This window comes from Ailuropoda melanoleuca, chromosome 8, assembly GCF_002007445.2.
Source record: "Ailuropoda melanoleuca isolate Jingjing chromosome 8, ASM200744v2, whole genome shotgun sequence".
Lineage (NCBI taxonomy): Eukaryota > Metazoa > Chordata > Mammalia > Carnivora > Ursidae > Ailuropoda > Ailuropoda melanoleuca.
This window is the reverse complement of record NC_048225.1, coordinates 103,382,902-103,400,271: the sequence shown is the minus strand read 5'-3', so window position 1 is coordinate 103,400,271 and position 17,370 is coordinate 103,382,902. Positions and strand designations below refer to the sequence as shown.

Sequence of the window (17,370 nt, the reverse complement as noted above, 5' to 3'; positions counted from 1 at the left end):
GGCATTGTTTCGGGGGCTGTGTGGGCCCGCTGGAACTCCGCACAATGCAAGGAACGGTGGGTGCCAGGTCCAGCCCACCGACAATCGGGAACTTGTTTATTGCTTTAATGACCCCACGGTGGATCCACCTGGAAACAGACCTGCTAATGAGCGGAGACGGAGCTGGCACAGCCCCAAGGGAAGCCTGTCGGGCCAGCTCCCCTGGAGGCGCTAAGGGTGTGTGGTCTGAGACTGCGAGAGCTGGGAAGTAAGGCCTGGGATCTGTCTGGGAAAACCACAGTGAGATCTGCTTCTCCATCCCCATCCGCCTCCTCTGTGGGGTCGTGAGAAGGCAGAGTGGGGGAAGGAGCCATGAGGTTGAGAATGGAAGGCATGATGGAGCTCCCCATTCCGGCCTCTGCCCCAAACTGCTGGGGGCCTTGACCAAACTGTCAAAGCTTTCTGGGCCTCAGTGTCCCTATCTTTCAGGAAAGGATACCCAGATCATTCCCGCCGTCTCCCCACTTTCCCAGGGTGTTGGGAGGATAAGGTAAGATCAGACACAGCAACTGCTTTGAACTTCTTGGAAGAAAAACCCTTTTAGACATCAAGGCTTTATACTGTTTGCTTCTTTCCCCTGTGGCTGGAACCTGGGAGCTTGGGGAGATGTACTGTCTGGGACTTGGTTTTCCTAGACTGTTTGTCAGACACCTGCCAGGGACTGAGACAACATTAAAAACTGCCTCTGCATCAAGGACATCTGGGAGCCAAAGGTAGGCAGCATAGGAAGGGGCGATGCTACGCTGGGGCCAGCTCACAACAGCCAAGTGCTAAATGTTCAGGAATGTTAAATCCATTGGTAGCTTGCCATCGGCCACTATAGGAGTTTTTACACCCTAAAAATTGGCAGTCTCTACAATCAGGGACTTTTTTTTTTTTTCCCCTCCCTAAAGAGCTAGTTTTCCAGCCAGAGTTTGCAGAAGGCTTGCTCGGTGCTGCCATGACCCTGCTAAACTCCCACCTGGGTCTCGCCAAACAGGTGCAGCTCATTTGCTCTGGGAACACAGACGCCCCTTCCCCCCCACCCCTGGGGACTGGAGGCCTGAGCAGGTAAGAAAATGGCCCTGGGGCAGGCAGCAGTGGGGCAGGGTGACCAGTGTGATAGAGGCGTCGTCTCTTCTGTCCTATATGGAGCTCTCAGGGTCTGGGAGCCAAACCAAAGCTCCAGTTGGGTGCTGAGGCCCGCTGCTGGTCTGGGTGTCTCTTTACCCTAGTTCAAACACAACAGGGGTGGAGATGGGGATGGGGACGGAGACCACAGGAGCCTTCCATCTCAAGCTTATGAGGACACTCATGGGAGCGTAACTGAGCCTCCCTAATTATTTGAGGAGTTGTTTGTTTGCTGGCTTGTGTTTTGGGGCCTTATTTTAACCCGAGAAGTTTCTTTAGAGGCTGAAAAGGGTGATGACCATGGATTCTGCTGACGGCCTCAGATACGGCAGGCAGTGGGGAGTAAAGCTATGAAGCCGAAGAAGGAAGCTGCCAGTGACCTGGGGTGGGTCAAGGCGACAGCTCAGGGCCTACAAGCCACATACCTGGGCTCCAGTTCCGGCTCTGCCATTTGGCCCCGGGCACATCATTTGGCCCCTGGGGGCCTCCCTTTCCTCGCCTGTACTCTGTCGTCACAAGCAGGCCATCTGGAGGGGCCCTGGGTGCACTCACATCCTCTGACCTGAATTCATTTCTGCTGCCCTTTGGTTTCTCTTACCAATGTCTCTAAGCTGGTGTCATGGAAGCTTGAGACGTGCTCCCTTTCAGCTCAGAGCTACTTGTCCCATCGGGCGTCTTTCACAGTTAAGGCATTTGCTCCAGAGTCTGGGAGGTCCTGGGCCTAAATCTTGGCTCTTGCCTCTTGCTGGCTGTGTGACCTTAGGGTAAGCTCTTCTCTGATCCCACCACCTCGTCTGAGAGATAAGACTGATCAGAGAGCCCTCTACCAGACTTACTGGGGGAATTAAATGGGGTAATTCACGTAAAGTCTCAGCACAGACCCTGGCACATGGCAGGCATGGAGGAATGGTAGCTGTAGTCGGCCCTTTGCTCAGAGGGGTACCACCCTCTAGAGCAGGACCCTGGTGGGCCCAGGAGGGACCTGCCACTTAAAAGCGGTAGGAGACCTTGAATCCGCCGTCAGGGTAGCTGAGCAGCACCCTGCGATCTTACTAGGGGATTTCTACTCAGCAAATGAAAGTCACAACCTCCCAGAGGAGACCCCTGTATTGTTACAAGGAAATGCATAATTGATCGGAGGTGGAGAGGCAGGGCACTCGGGTTCTGGTTTTGACTTGTCCTCAGCTCCCTTGTTTATGACATGTTGCTCATCTCTGCCCTCCCTCATCGCTCCGGACAAATGAGGTCATGCTGATGAGCAAAATGAAATCAGTAAAAATATTTTAGAGTATGCCATAAAATATATTATTATCGCAAATAATAATATAATTAATCTCTACGGCCCAGGACAGCCCTGAGAGATTTATTTGTGGGTGGAAGAATTTTCTTTTTTCCATTCTTTTCCAGGGAGGTTTTTTTTTCCAACAGGAGCCTCCGTGCCTTGGGGACAGAGTGGGGCTGAATGTCCAGTGTAACTCACAGTCCTGCCTTCCTCCCTCCCACTCGTCCCTCCACTGGGAAATCTAAATATATTTTTAGGGAACCTCATTCCTCCCGCTCCGGTTTCCTTTCCAGAGCATGCCTGGGAAAGCTCTCAGAACTTGGGAGTGAAGGCTGCTGTAGGGACATGCCTGAGCCCTTCTCTCTGACCCTGGGCTTTGGTCCCCAGGAGGGCTGGTCACAGATGGGAGGCCCAGGGGCTGAGATGGCCCAGAGAGACAAAAGGTGTGGCAGCGACAAGGAGGCTGAGAAATGCAATAAAGTCATTGGTTGGATGGGAGGGGGGGCACAACTCTCGAGGCCCCCACAGAGAAAAAGAGAGTAAGCCACTGTCCCCAGGTCCACCTTGGATGAGGCTGAAGACAGGGCTCCAGGCTCCAGGGCAGGCCAGCTTCAGCTTCAGCAAGCTGGGGGTGGGGCAGGTGGCGACACAGGCTCCACTGGGAGCAGGATAAATAATCTTCAGCTGCAACAATAAAGATCAATTATGACCTAATCGCCCAGCCCGATTCCAAAGGCCCAGGGGGTGGGTCTCTTTCTGCCCGTCCCTCCAGGTTTAATTACCTGAGGAGTCTTTGGACTTTGGGAGACCCAAAAGGGAAAGAAGATCTGCAAATAATTAAGCCAGGGAATGGCCCTCACCAAAGACGTGTCTGTGGGCGTGGGGCAGGGGGCAGAGGACATGGCAGGTCCCCCTTGGGTGCATCTGTGTGGGTTGGGCGGGGACAGAGAACAGGAGCAGAGGAAGGGAGGCCGCTGAGGCAGACAAGAGCTCCATGGCCAGGAAGGATACCGGAGGGAGCCCCGAGGCAGTGAGGCAGACACACGGGGAAGCTGTACCCTGAGGACCATTCTCACCCGGGAGATCCCCTCAGTGTTCGCAGCACCTTTGCAAACACTAGAATTATTGGCAGTACCCTCGAAGGGATGGAAAGAACTCAGAACAACTCTGAGCAAACCAGAGTGATTGTTGGTTGCATTGGCCATGGCCACACACAGACACAGAGACCAGAAAGCACCTGCCCTCGTTTCCCACCGACTTGTATGACTTGGGGTATGGCTGTCTCTCTCTGACACCAGCCTGGCCAAGTTCTGCCTGGTGACAGGGTTGTCCCCCGCTTGGTACCATCTCACACACGTGCCCAGCTCCACATTCTGCAGGACACACATCACTGAAACATACATATACCCACAGCAGGGGGCAAAGATCAATTTCACACAGGATGGAAACCGACCAAGGAATCATGGCGCACAGGTTACACGCTCCCACTAGGACTTGGGACAGACCTACCGGTTTTCCCTAGAGGAGTTTTGGGGTTGCAATTCCTTTGGCCTGGTTCTTTGTTTCTAACAGAGGTAACCATAAGGTTCCTCATGCGATCTGCCTATCTCTTCCACTATGTTTGCCCCTGGATTCTGGACTAACCCCTTTGGAGTCACAGCCTGTTAGCACCTGAAAGAACAGTAGAAGCCATCAAACCCATCTTACAGATGGGGAAAGTGAGTCTTCTTTCTCTATCCAAAGCTGGCTCTCTGGACTCCCACTTGCTTTCTAAATGAATTTTCACCTTGTTTTTGGCTAGTGGGGCATATCTTTATTAATGATGGTTTTACATGTGCACTTGGGTCCTATGGTTTATTAACATGATGATGAAGGCTCAGCCTAGATTAACCCGTGTGCCCAAGCAGGCCACTGGGAAGGGAAGACAGAACACGAGTTGCCTGCAAGCATGAGGCCCCTCCCCCACTCTAGCATCGAGGTGCTACTGTGTTTTACAATCACCTTGGTATATTTATATATTAGTGTTCTTTTCTATTTTAAAAATGCTTTCCCATTGTGCTTTGGCTCACTGGGGCAATGCTGTTCTCCTGGTTGTGCCGATAGGCTTTTCAATCAAAAACAAACAAAAAAATCCACATGTTTCTATTTCTTTATATATCTCTGCTTTTTCAGGAAAATAAATATTTGTTGAATTGAAGTAGAAAAATTTTTGAGAAAAATGTTTTTGTGCCTAGTGTATTTTGCTGTTATTGTTGTTAAATAAGTGCTTTCGGTGACAGGGCTTTTGTTCTGAGAAAGGGCTTTTTATGTTGGGGGTGGGGGGGATGTCGTCCATCCAGGGGGCTGTGTTGGAAATTTCAAACTAGGAGAGTCTTAAATTGTACAAGCCAGCAGTAGCCCCTCTTCTTTCTCTGCTCCTCCATTTTGTTCCTGCCTCCCAATTCATATATTCCCTCCTATCACCCATGCCACCCCCACCCCCGCCGCTTGGCCTTCCAGCCCCTCTATGGGAGGAGAGCGAGGCAGACAGTAATGCAATTTGGCAGTCTGCATTACAGACTAGCGAAGGGGAGCAGAGGTCCCAGTGTCCCTGGGAGCTCCACAGGACCCGTCTGCTCCAGCGTCCCCCCCTTGACATGAACAGAGTTGTTCTGGGGTTCAAGTGCTTGACAGCTGAGGTCCCTCCTTCCATCCCCAAGACGATTTCCAGGTGCTCACAATTCATCAGGCTCTCTCAAGGATCCAGTCACACATTGGGTTTTACTTAGGTGCAAACACTAATGTCTATGGGGGTACAGAACGAATCCCACCCCTTCCTCAGCGAGCAGGGAGCAAGGCCCTAGGGGCGAGGACACGGCGTGACTCCTCCTCCTGATTCTGTGAACCCCAGCCACCTGTCACAGGGCCTTTCCCTGTCTCGAGACTCATCTCGCTGAGGGCCACAGGGCTAGCACTGCCAGGTCTTCCGGGACACAGCGGTGAAGGAAACATAGCCCGGGACCTCCAGAGTCAGGCGTCTGGCAGGTCATAGACACTTAGACGATTGATCACACCAGGGGATAGCAAATGTTATGGTGGGAGAAGCTCTGGATTCTTAAAAGATGTATAGGTCTTGGGGCACCTGGGTGGTTCAGCCGGTCGAGCATCCGACTCTTGATTTCAGCTCAGGTCAGGATCTCAGGGTCGTGAGATGGAGCCCCGCATCAGGGTCCAGGCTCAATGGGGGAGTCTGTTTGAGATTCTCTCTCTTGCTCTATGCCCCCTCGTGCACTCACACACACACACACGCTCTCTCAGATTAAGAAATAAATCAGAGTGCCTGGGTGATTCAGTGGTTAAACATCTGCCTTCAGCCCGGGGCGTGATCCTGGGGTCCTGGGATCAAGCCCCGCATTGGGATTCCTGCTCCACTAGGAGCCTGCTTCTTCCTCTCCCACTCCCCCTGCCTGTGTTCCCTCTCTCGTTGGCTATCTCTCTCTCTCTCTGTCAAATAAATAAATAAAATCGTAAAAAAAAAAAGAAAAGAAAAGAAAAGAAAGAAAACTTAAAGAAAAAGATGCATAGGTCTTCACCAAAAGAGGAAGAAGGGAAAAAAGCATTCTAGGAGAAGGAACAATATGTGAAACAGGAGTACTGAAAAGAAACTTCAAGTAGTTTGGTAAGATAGGAGGGACAGCTGTCAAGAAGTGCTGGTAGGAAACGAGAGTTCTTTGGGCTCATTTATTTGTGCCAAGCATGGTTTTAGGTGCTGAGCAAGAGACAAACTCCCTCTCTCATGGAGCTTCTATTCTAGTGGGGAAGACAGATAACAAAAACCAAACAAATATATCAGAGTGAGAAATGCTAAGCAGAGAGTTACCGCAGGAAGGCGTAAAAATGAGTCACAGAGGCACTACTTTGGGTTGGGCGGCCAGAAGAAACTTTCTGGAGCGAGCTGGATAAGGAAGTTGGCCATGTGAAAATCAGGCATCCAGGGCAGAGGGAACGGCTACGGAAGAGGCTCCGGTCAGCAGAGCTGTTTAAAGACATTTGAACAGTGCGATTGCTTTAAGAGATGCCCTCGGTCATGCCTCTTCAGCCTCTCGAAATAGACATTGTTGCCTAACAAATTACCCCAAAAGTTAGTAACATGAAACAACGAACATATCTCACAAATTTCGGGGGGTCAGGATTCTGGAGGCAGCTTCTCGGGGTGTTTCTGGCTCTGGGTCTCTCTTCCTCACCACGCGGGCTTCTCCATAGGGTTGCTCACAGCACAGCAGCTTGCTTCCCCCACAGAGACAGAGAGATAACGTACCCCAAACAGCGGCCATAGTCTTTGATGAGCTGCCCCAGAAGGGATATGGCATCACTTTCGCTCATGCTCCTGGAGCGGCACACAAGGGACAATGCAGAGGTGTGATTCTCAGAAGTCCTGAGCCATGGGGACCATCTTGGAAGCTGGCTACCTCTGCCCTCTGGCCCCTAATGTTTACATTCCTCTGGCATGCCAACTATGCTCCCTCCCCCACCCCGCAAAACCTGAAAGTCTCGCCTCATGGCAGCACCAGCTGTATCTCATCACCTAATCAAGTACAGGTGCAGATAAGGCCCCTCAGGTGTAGTTAGTTTCTTTCTTTCTTTCTTTCTTTTAGACTTATTTATTTATTTTAGAGAGAGAGTACACAAGCAGGAGGGGCAGAAGGAGAGAGTCTCAAGCAGACTATGCACCGAGCCAGGAGCCCAACTTGGGGCTCAATCCCACAACCGTGAGATCATGACCTGAGCCAAAATCAAGAGTCACTTAACTGACAGTGCCACCCAGGTGCCCACAGGTGTAGTTTCTTAAGTAGACTCCCATGAAAGGTTCCTCTTTCAGCTAAACAGAGATGAGATATCTGCCTCCATCATACCCTGTATACAAAGTAGGAGAGGAATAAGATAGCTGCTAAATATATTCTCGTTCAAAGGGGGAAAGTGGTCCATAACAATTCTGAAATCCAAACAGGCAGATGGAATAATTCTCCATGGCTCTTCTTGGCTCTACCATCTGAACTCTTGCTTCTGACCTCTGTGTCCTCCCTCTCTGTTCATGAAAGTTAGCTTGTGTTTTCTCAGCTTGCCTCCTGCCAATAGAATTTTGAGAATCCAGAGGGCTTTTTTCATTTTGTATTGTCTCAATAGTGCATGAAAACACTTTGGAAAAAAACATCAGCCCAGAGCCTAGACTATAAAACATGTTCCGTAACGGTAGCAATTATTGCTAACGGGAGGTGTGGTACGTAGAACAATGGCCCCTACGGATGTCCAGTCCTAATCCCTGGAAACTATGAATAGGTTTCCTACATGGCAAAAGGGGCTTTGCAGATGTGACTGAAGTAAGGATCTTGGGATGGGGAGGTAAGCTTGGATTATCCAGGTGGGCCCAATGCAATCACAAGGATTCTTACAAGTGAAAGAAGGAGGGGGTGCCTGGCTGGCTCAGTCAGAAAAGCAGGTGACTCTTGATCTCGGGGTCATGAGTTCAAGCCCCATATTGGGCATAGAGATCGCTTAAGTAAATAAATATTTTTTTTAAAAAGAGAGAAAAAGAAAGAAGGAGCCAGGATGTTTAGAGAAGGAGATGTGAGGACACTACAGAGCTTGAGTGATGTGACTGCTGGCCACAAGGGGCCACAAGCCAAGGAATGCAGGTGGCCTTGGGAGGTGAGAAAAGACAAGGAAATGGATTTTCCCTAGAGCTTCCAGAAGGAATGCAGCCCTGCTAATATCTTGATTTTAGCCTAGTAAGAGCCATTTTGGATTTCTGGGCTCCAGAACTGTAAGATAACAAATTTGTGATGTTATAAGCCACTGGCTAGTAATTTGTTTTAGCAGCAACGGGAAGCTAACAGAGGAGGCAATGGTGCCATGAAGGTACAAAGGGGTAGGAAAAGACTGGGGGGAAAGATTTATGTTAGGGACTTGTTAAGCTCATAGAGTGCAGGTGCAGACGTGCAAGGAATAGCTGGGTATTTGAGGCTGGAGTCCAGTCTGGGCTGGGGAAAGAAACCAGGGTTTCAGGAGATATGGAAGCCATAAAAGTGAATGAGGGATGAGAGGGAGGAGAGGTGGAGGATAGAGGATGCCTGGAGGGCAGGCCAAGGAGGAAAAGCAGGGGAGCCCTTGAAGGAGAGAGAGGAGGAGCACTTAGCAAGGATTAGCGAGGGGATGAGTATCGCCTTACGAGGCAGTAAAGTGAGAACATAGTGAGGACTCTAGTTTCCTTCTGCTTACTCCCTGGGGTCCGCTCTTTATTTTCTGTGTTGTCTGAATCAGCAGAGTTCGTCTGGAAAACCTCATGAGATGGGGTCTCGGAGCTCCCAGGATCCCAGGGAAGAAGGATGTGAAGAGCAGACAAGAGCATACTTCGGCAGCTGCCGTACCGTCGCCCTGGGAGTGAGGCCCAAAACACGGCTTGTGTCTCAGGCGCACACGTTGGGATCCTCAGGGAACAGAGGAGCAGAGGGACCGTCAGAGCAAAGCTGTCTTTTTTACTTCTTTGGCACTCCGCCCAGGGGCCTAGATTTATCCTAAACCGAGCGAACAACACAGGGCACTTCGTTTTGGGTGAGGGGGCAATGTGCACAGAGCTAGAAGGTCCAGGTCATGCTGGGGAAGGATAGACGTCCTTCCAGATACTTCGATCCTAAACCGAGGGCCTTGGTGACGCATCTCCTGTTCAAATGGAAAGGCTGAGGGGCCCCTTTAAGCCTTCTTGCTTTGAAAACATCCATAAACAAGTTTATCACTTAAGAATGCTTTTCAAAGACAAGAAACAGAAAAGCCAACTAACAAGGGCTTACATGAATTGGGATTTATTTTCCTTCCATAACCAGAAGTCAAAGTTGTCAGTAGCTGGCATTGGGTTAGGGCACTGTAATATTAACGTTAGATCTTATATTTTCCTTGGCCTTTCTCCCAGAGTCACACTATGGATGCCACAGCTCCAGGTATCATATCCCCATTCCAGGTGGGCAAGAAGAGAAGGCATGGTGCCAGACACATCTGTCCCAGTAATTTAAAACAAACAAACAAACAAACAAACAAGGGTTTCGCAGAAGCCAGACAGGTTTTTGCCTATGTCTAACTGGCCAGGACATTGTCAAAAGTCACCTAGAGCTGCAGAAAACAGACTGGTTTTTGTGTTCCCAGGCTCTGGAGTGGAGACTGCTAAGGGAAGGGGGGTTTGGGGTGGGTGTGGGGTAACCCATTCTATGATAACGGGATGCTCGTTCACTGCAGTTGCTTCTCCTTAAAGATGTTTTGCTCCATTTGAGGGCAGCTGGAGCATATGGGACCCCACACCCCCTACCCCCAGGCGGACCCCAGGTGGCCAGCGGTTGGCACCACACGCTGAGGCCCACTCACCCCTCCTTCTCGGGGTGCGGGGTGGGGTCCTTTCTTAAGGAACGACCACTGGAAGAGAAGGAGGAGATGGTGTCTGCCTTCACTTCCGGGTCATAAAAAACTTAGGGCTGTTATTTTTGAGGTCAAAGATAACTGTTTAGCTAACTCAGAGAGAAAGAAGTCAAAGCGATTGTCTGGGATGGTGACTAGTTGTCACCTTCCAACCAGCTGCTAGGCCTTGGCGAGACGGTTGGCACCCGGGAGCGGGGGGGGGGACATGAGGGGGTGCGCCCCTCGCAGCCAGCTTCAGCTCTGCCTCTTTCCTACTGCCTCCACCCCGGCCTTGTTTACACCTGGTCTCAGGTGTTTACCCTGCGTTTGGGCCCCGCCCGCTCATCTCTCTCGCCTGCGGATGGACTATCTCCGAAGCTATGTCGCCACCCCCTCCTCCCCGCCCACCCGCATGCGGCCCACCCCACAGCCGCCGGCTGGCGGGGAGACCCAGCTTCCTAACCGCAGCCCCTTGCCGGGCGCACACACGGTCCTGGGAAGATTCCCCAGAGTGATGGAAGCTGTCAGATGTGGTGGGAGGGTGTGGAGGGGAAGGCTCTGCCCACGCCCTCTGGGAGAGAATCAGGATTTGGGAAAAATCCAGACGGACCTTCAGGCATGACTCCGCCGTGCTGCTCCGTGGGTGTCTGCCCACATGAAGAGGAAGATAGGCACCCGCCCATGTCAAGTGTGCCTGGGGGTCTCCCGCTGCCTCCGCCGAGCTGCTAAAAGCGCTCCTGGCCACGGGCTTGGGACGCGCGGGCCCTCCGCGGTGGCGGTGACGGCACCCAGCTGGCCTGGGGGTGGGGCCAGGGCAGGGGCTTTGTCCCGCAAGGACGGCGCATCTCCTAGTGATTAATGGACGAGGGTCACTCACATCAACCCCATTTCCTGAATCTAAACAGCCCCGAATCCGGGGGAGGGAGGGGTACGGGGGGGGTGCGGGGGGCAGGACAGACAGGCCGATACAGAAGAATTTTGAAAGGTCTGCCTTAGACCCTCTGCCGAGGGTGTAGACGAAGGGCAGAGGGACCCTCTTCGGAGCGGCTGGTAGGGATAAAAATGGGCTTAGCATTTTGGGTGGACGACTTGGCCTTACCTACCGACTTTTAAACATGCCTGTGCGGTATGTATGCTTCAGATAACATTTCCACACACGTACTGTGTTAACAAGGCTACTGGGAGTCCCGAGCAGGATTTGGGGGAGTTGAGGCACGTGCGCTTTTTACGTCATCCCGATCCTCTGTGTTTGCGTTTCTTGCTGATCCACACCTATTACCTTTCTCGTTAGGAAAATAGTGTTACCTCTGTCTTCCTAGTTCAAGTGCGTCGTCAGTATGGGTAAAACCATCATGCCCCAGGGGGAGAATCCCAGCCTGGTGGCTCCTGAAGCCCACAGAAAGGAGTTTTTCAGCATCCGGAGGGTCACTGGGGACAAAACGCGACTGACAAGGGGACTTGGGGGTCCAGTCGGAGAGGGCCGCGTCCAGCCCTTTCTGCTTGGTTGGGCTGCCTCCAGGCTCTCCCCTGAGCCCAGGCGCCCCAGCACCCAGTTTATTAAGGTGAAGGAATAGCAAACGGGAAGAGAAAAATATATATATAGCCGCCCATAAAAAAAGATAAAGTAAATAAAAAGAAATAAAAAGATAATTAAAATGGTATAAAAAGCAGTGTGCAGCTAACTGATGAAAGGGACTAAAATAAGCCCCAGCTCAGCCCACAGCTCTCCCGAAGCCGCACAGCCCTGAGGTGCCCGAGCCCAGCCCCTGGTCCCCTGGGTGGGGGGCGGTGTCCCAGCTGCACTGACGGGGGAGGGCCAGCCAGGCCCAGGACACAGGCCCCCCATTGACTGCTCTGAGCTAGGGTGTGTGTGGGGGGGAAGGCAGGCTGGCACTGTTCAGACAAAACCTGTGGGAAGGCTTGGGAACCTCGGGGGAGCACTGGGATGTGGAAAAAACAGGACTTCAAACAAACTTCAACCTCTGAGTGCCCCGCAGCCCCATTCTCGCCGGTTTCCTGCTTCCCAGGCCTGCCCTCCTCTTCCTCAGAGAAGGGGTTACATAAGCCTTCTTTTAGGGGGTCCTCAGGGCCCCAAAGCACTCTTAAGCCTACTTCTCCCAGGTCTCCCTTCTCTCTGGGGGTCTGCCCCCTCCTAGGGGCATTGACTGAATGTGCACCCCTTTAGGACAAAGGGTGAGTCTAGGACTCGGCCTGGCTCTGAGTAGAGGGTGTAACCAGCCACTCTCCCCGTTCAGTGCGTTTCCCAAAGGGTTCTTCCTTCTGGAGAAATCCCATGAGGAGGCCTCAAACTTCCCCCCAGCTGGGTCTAAGGTGAGGTCAGTGTGGCTGTTAAAGGCCTCTCTGCCAGGTGGGAGTGGGGTGCGAATAGAGTTCCTGCTTGCTCTCTGGGCCCCACGTGGCAACCTAAGCACAGGGCCACATCCTCACTCATGGCTGACTCGAGGGAACAATGCCTTCTCCGTCCTTCCAGAAAAGAAATCCCTGCAGCTGGTGTGAGGCTTGCACACACATCCCTGCATCCTTGGCGCAGAGCATTCTTGAGAACGTAAAAGGACGAGGAGTGCCTGCCAGCAGGTGGGGACAGGGAAGGGCATCTCTGCTGGGTTAAGGACACCAAGGGTCTGATCTTCCAGAACAAAGAAATATTTAACCAGATATAAATCCCCACCATTTAGAACAGCCTCCTGCTTTGAGAGGTGTTTTCCGAGGGCTCAAGAGCCCCAGGACCAATTCTTGGTTAAGGCTTGAGCTTAAATTTTGAGGGCTTCCCACTGCCCAGAAATCTCCTTAGGGAGAGAAACTCTCCCAAGCGCTGAGCAGTCGGGCTCGGAGGGAGGGGTGGGGGCAAAGGATCAATGCTTCCTCCTCCAAACTACAGGGCCTTTTCTCAGTCTCTACAAACTAGCACAATAAAACAGGAAGATAAGATGAGCTAAAAGATCGTAATATAAAATTATAAAGGACAAAAGAGAGATAAGGAATAATCAAGATAAGTAAAACAGAACAGAGGACCAATGGTTTAAAAGCATAAAAGAAAGAAGTGAGCTTTAAAATGATACAAAAAATATAATCAACAATTTATAAGATTAAGAGCTGAGGTTATAAAAACAAAGAATTTACAACGCTCAGAGGGACGGGGCAGTCAGGGAGGGAAGCAGCAGAAGCACACAAGAGTCCTCTCCGTCTCTCGCAGTCAGGGTTTGAGCCTGATTCGGCCGACTCCATCAACCCTTCAGGGCTGGGTCTCCTTGCTTAAACACTGTTGGGCCTTTGCTTCTGATTTTTGCTGATACCCATACCTTGGCATTCAAGCCCTCTTCCTGCCAGGCTTTCCTGAAGCAAATTTTATTGGGAACGAGCACACTATAGGTCCACCACACCAAGTTCTAAATCCTGAAACAACAAAAGCCCTGAAAACCAAAAGTGTCACCTTTGACTTGGAGGCATAACCCAGTCTGGCCTGAACTCATCTGGTGGCAAAACCTGACCCGAAGTGAAGCTATTTCTGGGATGAGCATTCATCCATTTCCTTGCACAAACATTCACGCACCCGACGACAGGGGACTTCCGCGCACCCCGCGTATGGAGTTGTGTAATACGGCATCTGTGCCTCACGTCTTTGTTTACCATCTTTCTAAAATTCTGAAACACATCTGGTTCCAAGGGTTCAGATAGGAGATTGTGGACCTGATGAGAAGTCCCCACTAGGTGTAAGAAGGCTATATACATATAAGTCTATATTTACACCATGGAATATTATACAGCAATGATCACGACCCAGCCACACCGCATGTAGCTGCATGTTCAAAGAAAGAAGTCAGACACAAAAGCATACGTGTTGGAAGGCTCATGACCACATGATTTTTGTGTGTTCATCCCTTAAATTCTATTTATAGGCAGTTCAAATACATGAAAGCGGCTCAGGTAGGATTCTGTCATCAAATATAGGCCAGTACCCTGATTCTCCCTTCCCTCCCTGAGCCTCGGCTGAGCCCCGTGGAGGAGGCACTGCTGAGCCCCCCACGCTCGCAGCCCTGTCCCCGGCACAGAGCCAGTTGGCTGGGCCCCCTCCCTTTCCGCCTTCCCCTCTCCTCCTTTGTCTCCAGCCCCTCTTTGCTTTCCCTGGGTGGATGCTCATGGGATGGTGGCAATCTTGTCTTTTCATGCTTTTGTCCCAACTCTATTTGGGGTCCCTCTCCACCTTCTTCCCTGGCCATTCACATCGGTGTTTTTATCTTCCTTCGTTCCCTCTCCTCCTTGGCTGACGGGGCTGCTGATCCCCACGCGGTCTGCTCTCTTCCTGTCCTTGTGTCTGATCCTTGGGATCAGCTGGCTTTGGGCTTTTGTTTGGGCCGCAGGGCTTTCTCTCTGCCTCTGCCTCTCTGTCCCACCACCCTCCCTTCCTTCCCCCTCATCTCGATGTCCTTTGTGGGACATGCACTTTTATCTCCCTTTGATTTGCTCTCTCCTCTTTGTAGAAGAAAAATGAAAGGCTCAGCTAATTGTAGCAGGAGGGCAGTGACGCCCCATTCCCCTTCCCGACGTCTTCCCCACCAGGCCGAGCAGGAAGGGAAATGAGGGCAATTCAGACTCCCACCTGCTCCCGAGTCGGCTCTGGGTCTCTCTCTCCCCCGTGGGCTCTCGTTCCCCGGTGATCTCAAGGGGAGGTGACGCAGCGCTGGAGCCCCTCACCACTGCCTCCAGCAAGTCTCCCTAGACCCACCACTCATCCATGATGTCATCACAGCACACTCGAGTGCACCAGCCGTCATGGAAGGTGCTCGGCGCAGAGAGGTGAACAAGACAGATGTGCAGTCTCTGAGTGCGCAAGTCAGAGCAATAAAGTGGGTCAGGGGTGTGATAGGGAAATGACTTTAACGTCTCTAACTGAGGACCTGAACTCCGAATGGGGGCAGGACCATCACCCAGGAAGCGATATCTAAATGACTTGCAGGCATTAGTCAGGTGGGAGAGGGAAGATAAACAGGTCCCAAGCAGATGAAACATTTCGTCTTAATGGAGGGACAACATGATGTAAAATTCAGTGGATGAATTTATGGGGTATAAACTGCTGGGGACCCATGATGGAGCCTGCAAGGAGCTGGGCATTTATCCTAGGGAGGCAGGGAAGTCAGGGAAGTCAGGGAAGTGTTTTGAATGAGGATGTGACAGATCATATTTGTGTTTGGGGTGGGGTGGAGAATAGAGAAAGACTGGATGAAGGGTGAGGGGGTGTATTCATTTTCTATAGCTGCCGTAACAAACGACCACACATTTGTGGCCTAAAACAACACAACTGTATTGTCTTAGGTTCTGGAGGTCAGAAGACCAAAGTCAGGCTCACGGGCTAAAGCAAAGAGGCTGGCTGGGCTGGTACCTTCTGGAGGTTTGAGTACGAAATCTATGTCTTGTCTTTTCCAACTTCCAGAGGCCACCTGCGTTCTTGGGGTCGTAACCCCTTCCACCACCTTCAAAGGGCACCTTGCAAATCTCTGCTTCCATTGGCACATTCCCGCCTTTGTCTGACCTTCTTGCCTTTCTCTTGTGAGGAACCTTATGATTCTATCAGGTCAATTTGGATAATCCAGGATAATCTTCCCATCTCAAGAGCCCTAATTTACTCACATCTGCAAAGTCCCTGATGCCATGTCAGGTGGCATAGTCACAGGTTCTGGGGATTAGGATGTGGACATCTTTGGGTTCCACTGTTCTGCCTAGCACCGAAGCTCTTAGGGTACTTCGGGAAGGACACAATGATCACTGAAACTGAGTAGTAGCGGTGGAGATGGACCCAAGGGATAACTTTGGGAAGCAGACTCAAGGTTGACCGACTGGATGTGCGAGGTGAGGGAGAGGGGCGAGCAGGAATCACTTCCAGCTCTCAGGCGACAGCAACTGACCAAATGGCAATGTCACTTACAAGATAGGGAACACAAGAGAGAACTGGGTTCAAGACGGGGAGCGCAGGGCAGGAAGAGAGGAGTATGAGCTCCTCTGAGGCATCCAAGGAGAAACACCCCAAGGGCTGCTGGGCATTTATCTGGAGCCCAGGAGAAGGGTCTGGGAGGGAAAGAAAAATTAGAAAAAGGGTCAGCAAATTACGACCAGCAGACTGGCAGCCAGTTGTACAAATAAAATATTATTGGAACACAGTCAGGCCCATCCATTTCTGCATTGTCCGCGGGTGCTTTTGCACAATACCAACAAAGCTGGGTATTTGCAATAGAGAACATTTGGCCTTCCAAACCATGTGGCCCTTTCATAAGACATACGCCAACCCCTGGGTTGGAGAAACAGCAGCCCGAAGGTGGTACGTGTGAGCATAGGGTGGCCCAGAGCAAACATGTGGAAGGAGAAGAACAGAGGTCCAAGAAATCCAGGATTCAGGAAAAAGGAATGATACGAAGAGCCATCGACGGACATGGTGAGTGGCTAGAGACAGAGAGACAACCCGGGGAGCTGCGCGGTTCTTCTCGCTGCAGAAGACAAGTGTGGCGGTTTTAAAATGTGTCCACAGGTTCTTTGATAGGGGGTCAGAATATGCCACACCAAAATTTGCCGCTGTGGCATAAGGATTGTGTTGCCCGGAAGACAACTAAGAAACAGCAAACACCAAAACAAAACAAAAAAACAAGCAAGCTGCTGCCCTCCCCCACTATTTGCCTGGAAGCAGGCTTTGGCCCCTAATCACCAGAGACTCTTATCAGCCCAGAGACAGCACAGAGAGGAATCTACATAACAAACCTTATTTCCATGAGCTTTCCCCGTATATGTTCCTTCCCACAGTTTGCCACCCTTGGAAGCCTAAAACCCTTTTCCTTTGGCTTGCCATTTCTCTGCAAATTTGCTGGTTTTTGTCAAGATGCTAGAAGCCTAAATTCATCCCGGTTCACTGTTTTTCCCTCATCTATGAGATCTACCCGTGTTAATAAACTGTCTTTCTCTTGTTAATCTGTCTTTTGTCATTCTAATTTGCAGGGCCCAACGGAATGAATCTAAGAGGGTAGAGGGAAAAGGTTTTTTTTTTCCTCCTCTACAATAATTCTCCCTTTAAAAGATGGAGTCTAGGGGCATCTAGGTGGCTCAGTCACTTGGGTGTTTGACTCTTGATTTTTGGCTCCGGTCATGATCTCAGGGTTGTGAGAGGGAACCCCACATTGAGACCCGCGCTCAGTGGGGAGTCTGCTTGAGATTCTCTCCCCCTGCCCCTCTCCTCCTGTTAAGTGCGCTCTCTGTCCCTAAAATAAATAAATCTTTTTTTAAAAAAAATAAAGATAATAAAAATAAAAGATGGAATCTGATTCTCCCACCTTTGGTGTTGGGCTAGACTTCGTGATTCACTTATCGAAATAGAATCAAGCAAAAACGGCAATGTGTAAATTTGGAGACTAGGTCATAAAAGGACTACACATTCTTCATCTTTCTTTCCAGAGGAAGTTATGCCATATTGTGGGGACACACAAACAGCCTATGGAGACATCCACATGAACAGTGGCTGA

General features: G+C 51.0%; 1 pseudogene; it reads left to right on the top strand.

The window, feature by feature from the left end:
• The first annotated feature begins 11,187 nt into the window (after window positions 1-11,187).
• Window positions 11,188-17,370, top strand: part of LOC109489462 — a 50,649-nt pseudogene continuing 44,466 nt past the window's right edge.